Source organism: Camelus bactrianus, chromosome 3 (assembly GCF_048773025.1).
Source record: "Camelus bactrianus isolate YW-2024 breed Bactrian camel chromosome 3, ASM4877302v1, whole genome shotgun sequence".
NCBI classification, from domain to species: Eukaryota; Metazoa; Chordata; class Mammalia; order Artiodactyla; family Camelidae; genus Camelus; species Camelus bactrianus.
The window spans coordinates 30131070-30138093 of record NC_133541.1 but is presented as its reverse complement, the minus strand read 5'-3'; positions in this window follow the sequence as shown (position 1 = coordinate 30138093).

The window sequence follows — 7024 nt, the reverse complement described above, 5'->3', positions numbered from 1 at the left end:
TTGCACCACACAAAAATAACCACTTAAAACTGTTAGTTTTTTTCGCTATAATCTACATTTACAGTTTTTCTTTATATGTGTTATAAACGGCATTCCTAACTACCTTCCCTGTGGAGTTAGTGTTAGACAGTGTGCAAACTGAATGAGAGGGTGCTTGGTGCTCCTGGTTGTTTCCTTCTTTATGCTAATGTTTCATGTTTGGCTTCCTGTAACATCTCTGTGTAATGTGCATCAAAGAATTGGAAATATTTATAATAATTATGTGAAATCCTGTGTCCCAAGGGCATTGAATTTGGATCATTGAGAAAGAACTCTAGTACAGAGCTAAGATGTATTTAGAGGTCCTTAGAGGGAATTTTAGAACCAAGACATAAAGATAGGAATCATTAACTTCTGAGATATGTATTATAGTTTGGTAACGAGTGAACCTTATTGAGAGTGGCTTCATGGAAGTTTTCAGTTTAATTTTTTTTCAACTTGCTTAAAAAAGAAGAAAAAAAAATGAAGCTGATTCTATAGGCTTTCCTCAGCGATAAAAGGATTTGCAGTGACATAAACTGAATCATTCCCCATTCTGTCTTCCAGCTCATACCTACTGCATGGAGTTTTACTACCGCATGGAGTTATATTAGGAGAGATGGCTTCAGCTTGGTTGCATGTAGCTTTGTGGTTCTGAGCTCAGGCTTAGCATGGGTTAGGGTGAGGAGATTTTAAGCAAGAAGTTCCCTACTCTAGCCCTTGGAATACAGAGCTATTCTGACACTGATTTTTTTTTTTTTTTTTCGACTTACAGATTGTTTTAATCTAGACATTAGCCAGTGTTCTCTGGCTTACCCACACTTTTAAGATTCTTGAAGCAAGACATATGAAATGAATGCTAGTCCTATATTATGCATTCCAACGTTGGATTGTTTGTAAATTTGCTGACACTGAATTTTTGAAGCTCCTTATTGTGTGTAACAGATTGTGTTTCACAGATATCCCTGTGGCCTCCAGTGGGGTAAAGAGGAGGCCTCCTTGGGATCAGGTGACTTGTTCCTAAGAGCCAAGTAGAGGCAAGTGTTCCTGGGGGTGGGTCAGGGTGGGAGAGAGTGGGTTCCAGGTGTAACTCCTTTCTGGTGCTGACAGAGGCCAGTAGCCCCTGAATGTGGAACTGAGTTATTTTAAGGCTAAAGGCTCCTGAACTCTAATTCCTGAGCACAGGGGCACTATCTGTTCCTTAGAGGATTTAGTGTAAGTTTCTTTCTTGAGTGACTACTACATATGAGGGTCTTTTCATAGGTTATCTCATTTAACCTTCACGAGCACCTCAGGAGACAAGGCTTTCTCATTTCTGGTTCAGACATAAGGAAGCTGAGACCTACGAAGGCGGAGGATCTTGCTCAAAGCCACGCAGCTAGCCGGTTAGGGAAAACTTGGCCTCCCTTTACAATCACATGGGGAATTTCTTTTTGTTTGATTTGAGAAAAAGAGCCAATACCTTTCAGCTGAGATAAGAGAAAGGAATCTGATCTCATCATCCATGCTTCCTTGTAAATTTATTTATTCAGCCTCATTTTCCTCAAAATTGTAAAGGATCCCAATCCTCTCTCTTCTGTTCTTATGGTGTGAAACCTTGGACAAGTCTCCTTTTTCCTATAAGAGGAAAAAAGTTACCTGAAGAAACTTGAGCAACGGTTCTGATCTCATAAAGCTGTGGTGGAATTTAAATGGAGAGAATGTGTGGAAAGCTTTGAACAAAGTCAGGGTTCTAGATTGTCTTTATTGTTACTACTCTATTCGGAGAATTTTTTTCACGTGCAAAGGGAAGTGGGGACAGAAGCTTCTATGTGGAAATATTTCCCCTTACTTCTTGTACTTAACCTAGGCCAGAGAGCTAGAACTATGATATTTTTGACTTGAAAAAATTCTTCCAACTTCCTTAATTTCTGTTTTGTGAGTCGGGAAATGAATTTAGAGAAAATTTAGTAGCCATGGGATTACTGACTGAAGATCTTATGGAAATTATGTTCAGTTTTCTCTCAATCCAGTTGGGTAAAAAAAATGAAAAGAAAGTCTTTTGCCGTCATTTGGTGGTGGAATAGAAACTATAACTAAAGTTTTGAAATATGAAAAGCATTATTATTGATGTGTATCTAAATTACAGTGATTTTTTTGTGTGTTGTGCAGAAGAGGCACACAATTGTTAAATCCCCCTTCACTCCACTTTCTTTTTTGGTATTCAAATAAATAGGAAAGGCTGTGACATTAAACATTATCTCACAAAATAACATGTTTGAAGACTAACATTCGAATTGTTGACATATAGCATTTGAATGCTATGTACAAAACATTATACTTAAAACATGACATCCCAACAATCAATTTGCAGCACAACATCCCGGCATAGTAGTCAGGTAGAACCAGTCTGCGTGTATGGAAATAGATCTTCCTGTTGGTGCATTTGCAATTAAAAGACCCGTATTAATAGCACATCCTCCATTTAGAATTTTTAATTCAACAAGCATTTATTGTAAAACATTGTATTGCAATGAAAGAAAGATGGCTGAAACCTAATCTCTGTTGCAAAGTAGTAACTTGAGGAAGGAAAAAGGGAAGAGAAGAACACCTTATGTGCACAACTGCTGGAAAAAGGAAAAATCTGGGCTCTATGCTATGCAAAGAGGTTTACATTTATGCACTGCTGATGGCACTAGCTTTGCCTCAGCCTCTTCTAGGTATTAAGCACGTATGGGGCCCTCATGTGGAATCCCCCTGTGGCCTGGCTTCCCATCCACAAATTACTTTCCTTTCAATGAACCAAATTTAGGCAGAAGACTTTGTCTTTCTTGACGGTGTTTTTATCCATTTGGGGTTTGGTGGTTTTACTGTAGCAACTTGTTTTATGGTTTGAGTTCTGCCCTTGATTATGTAATCTCTGAACGATTTTATCATTGTTCACTTCCCTTTTTCTTTCTCTTTGACATGAAGAATAAGACAGTGTGTATAGTGTTAAGACGTGTAGAGAGTGAAAACAGAAAGAAATGGAATTTCCAGTTACTATGTAAAGTGACAGCACATGTCATCAACAGAGAGGACTGCAGTGTTTCCTCTGGGCAGCTCTGCCCAAGGAAGGCGTTGGTCTTTTTCAGAGCCACCCTCCAAGGCTGGCCTATGGAGAAGCCCCAATTTTACATCTAATAAATTAGAAAGACCCTTCTACCCTCAAAAGTGCCCTTCCAGGTAATTTAGGGGATCTAGAGGGTAAGTGTTTCTGAGGAGGGCAGTAAGCTAGTTCTAGAGATAGCTCCAGGAAACTTCTAGGTAATGCTATTTTCTTACTTCCAGAGCAGTTCAGAGACTGTCACAAGAGCTTTCTTAAGTATCCCCAGTGCACGGTCTAAGCCAAATGCAAAGCTTCCAATTAGAACATTGAAGCTTTGATGCCAATTAAAATTAAATGATGCTGTTTATGGTCTTAGGAGGAGGAATAGACCCAAAAGAAAGACATTAAAACTTGGTATTTTAAAAATATGAGCTCAGCTTCATTAGAGAGTAGTTGCTGAGTTTGAACCTAAAGTTCTAACAGGGAATTCAAAAGTTTCAAGTGATAAGATAATTAATATAAAAAGGGAGACAGATGGAAAATGGGTAAAGGTTATATGAGTTTGGTGTTTGAAGTTACAAAGTTAAAGTATTTTAAGGACAGAAGAAGAACTCAGCTGTGTTTCTAGTTGGCAATATATTGCAAGTTGTTGTTCAAGTAAATTGGCTTTGGTTATAACCAAACACAGAGCTTCTCAAAAGATCCAGTTTCTGGTTTCCCAAAGAATCACAAAGGAATTAATGTGCTTAACTTGTTTATATCAATATTACTGAATGCTGATAGGGTGGTTTCTCATTTTCTCTTTTGGGATGGATGGCTAAATTTTTCTTTTTTTAATTGAAGCCTTCTACTTATCATTGAGTAGAAGGTAAAATTAAATGTCCTTAATTTTACTTTTTGAACAAATTTACTGCTTTGAGTAGCTGGATCTCTTATGGTTCCTGGTATAAAGTCATCTAGAGCAGCCTTTTAAGGTCCATTACATTAACACATGAGTGTGAGAAACCTTCAGTTTATTAATTTCTTATTTCTACTGACACATAATCCTACTATTCTAGATAATACATGGCATCAGGAGTGGAGACATTTCTTTTTGGACAAGCTCTGAAAGGATGAAAGGAAAATGTTTCTTTAAATGTGAGCCGAGAAACAATGGATGGTGAGCAATTTTCCCTCAGTTATAAAGCAATTGTATTTCCTATTTTAAAACAAAGTGTAATGGGATATATTTTCTTTTCTATTATATTTCTAATAAAATCTTATCTGCGGAGAGACAAAGCAACAGAAATTATTTTCCAGAAACACCAGATGTTGACCCACCTGTCTGATTACTGTTGAGAGGTCTAATCTTGTAGTTCAGTAAATATCTTAATTAAATTACATGCCATTTCTGCATCGTTAGAATAAGTTGAAAGCTGGAAATCTGTTCAGAAATTTGAGCCTGTGTTGCTCATTCTGTTTTCTCATACACATTTAGGCATCTGCCAAAAAGAATCACTACATCAGTTTTGCAAAGCCAGATTCCAGCTTTGTTACTTAACCATGACTGAGCCATCATGGGTCTCAATTCCCTTGCTGGGGTAATATTGTCTATGTAAGAGACTGGTTGTGAATATGAGATGACACACTGCTGTAAAGCGCCTGACACACAGGGGACACTTGGTAGATGTCAGCTGCTTCTTATTTCTCCTCTCTTCTCTTATAATATTGAAGTAGTCTCCCTTAAACAGTACCATCATCTTACTTAGTGGCTGAAATGCCTACAGTGATTTCTTTTTACTTACTGTATTCTTTCATTTATTCAACCGTTCAAAAATAATTAGCTTAATATTATATTCACACAGAAATGAATAAAACATGATCCCTACTTTCAAGAAGTTCACAGTCTAATGAGCCAAATTAATTATGGAATTTAAACCTGTCTTAGTATCTAAGTTGCAAGTATCCCATCTCAAGTACATCATCTCCACTTGTTTAGTTATATGCTCCCTTTACCCAGGGGTTCTCAGCATTGGCTGAACACCAGAACCACTTGGGGGAATTTTCTTCAAAATGCTAATGCCTGGGCCCTACCCAGATCAATGAAGTAAGAACCTCCAGGTATGGGTGTTTAAGAAGCTCCCAGTTGCCTGACTTATTTCATTTAGCGTAATACCCTACAAGTCCATCCATGTTGCTGCAAGTGGTAAAATTTTATTCTTTTTTATGGCTGAGTAGTATTCCATTGCATGTATATATGTATATACATGTGTATACATATGTGTGTGTGTGTATACATATATACACCATATCTTCTTTATCCATTCATATGTTAATGGACATTTAAGTTGTTTATGTATCTTGGCAATTGGAAATAATGCTGCTATGAACATTGGGGTGCATGTGTCTTTTTAAGTTAATGTTTTTGGGTTTTTTTTGTTTGTTTTTTGGATGTGTACCCAGGAGTGGAATTGCTGGGTCATATGGTGATTCTGTTTCTAGTTTTTTGAGAAACCTTCATTCTTTTTTCCACAGTGGCTGCACCAATTTACATTCCCACCAACAATGTACAAGTGTTCCCTTTTCTCCACATCCTTGCCAACATTTGTTATTTATGTTGTTTTTGATGATAACCATTCTGACTGGTGTGAGGTGATATCTCATTTTGGTTTTGGTCTGCATTTCTATGATGATTAAGGATGTTGACCATCATTTCATGTGCCTGTTGGCCATCTGCATGTCCTCTTTGGAAAAATGTCTATTCAGTTCAAATACTGTATGATATCACTTGTACATGAAATCTAAAAAATACAACAAACTAGTGAATGTAACAAAAAGAAGCAGACTCACAGATACAGAAAATGAACTAGTGGTTACCAGTGGGGAGAGAGAAGAGGGAAGGGGAAACACAGAGGTAGGGGATAAAGAGGTACAAACTATTAGTTACAAAATAAGCTACAAGGATATATTGTACACTATGGGGAATATAGCAACTATTTTATAATAACTATAAAAGGAATATAACCTTTAAAAATTGTGAATCACTATAGTATACATCCATAACTTATATAATATTGTACATCAACTATACTTCAATTTAAAACAAAAGCTCCCAGGTACAATCAGAATTGGGAATCACTGGGTTAGAGTCAAGCCAAACTCCACCTGCAGGCCTTATTCTGCATGTTACTTTTTTGTTCCCCTTCCACTGAGTGAACCATTCCTTTCTCTTTTCTCTGTCAATGTTCTTCATTAGAATGCAGCTTCAAATATCTCTTTCAAGTGAAATTCTAAGATTCATACCCTAGATTAGGCTTTTTGTTCTGTGTGGTACCATCTTTACTCTGAAATAGTATTTTTCCACTTGGATTTATTGACAAGTGAAATTCAGAAGTTTTCTTCAGCTCTTTCTTTTGTGTGTTTTTTCCCCCAAATCAGTGTGGAAGCTCCTTATGGAAGAGACCGACATTCCATTTTTGTGCACTGTTTCCCAGTGCCTTTTCACTGCTTCTGGCTGCAGTAGGCATTCAACAGATGGTCAAAGCCAACTGACTCACTTCTGGTAAGTGACTCCTTCCTCCTGCCTATCTCGGTGTTAGCAGCTGTGGGAGCTTAACATGAATTATTGAACTTTTAACTGACTTTCTAACTCCAAATTTTAGTCTCTTTCATCATCCAGTTTCTTGGAATTTAATCTTTCTTCCTTCCCACCATTTCAAATGAAATATTTTAAAATTTCTTATCTTTAGGCAGTTTTGGGGGAGATACCTACATCATTAAATCCAGCTATAATAAAAGCCATAGCACTGATACATACTCTGCTAAGCTTCTTGAAGGCAGGGACCATGTCATATATATTTTTGTGTCACAGACACATGAACAAGTCCCTGGTATATAGCAATTTCTTGATAAAGATTTGTTGAATTAATTAGTCCCTTGGTTAAATTAAGGTTCATTAGC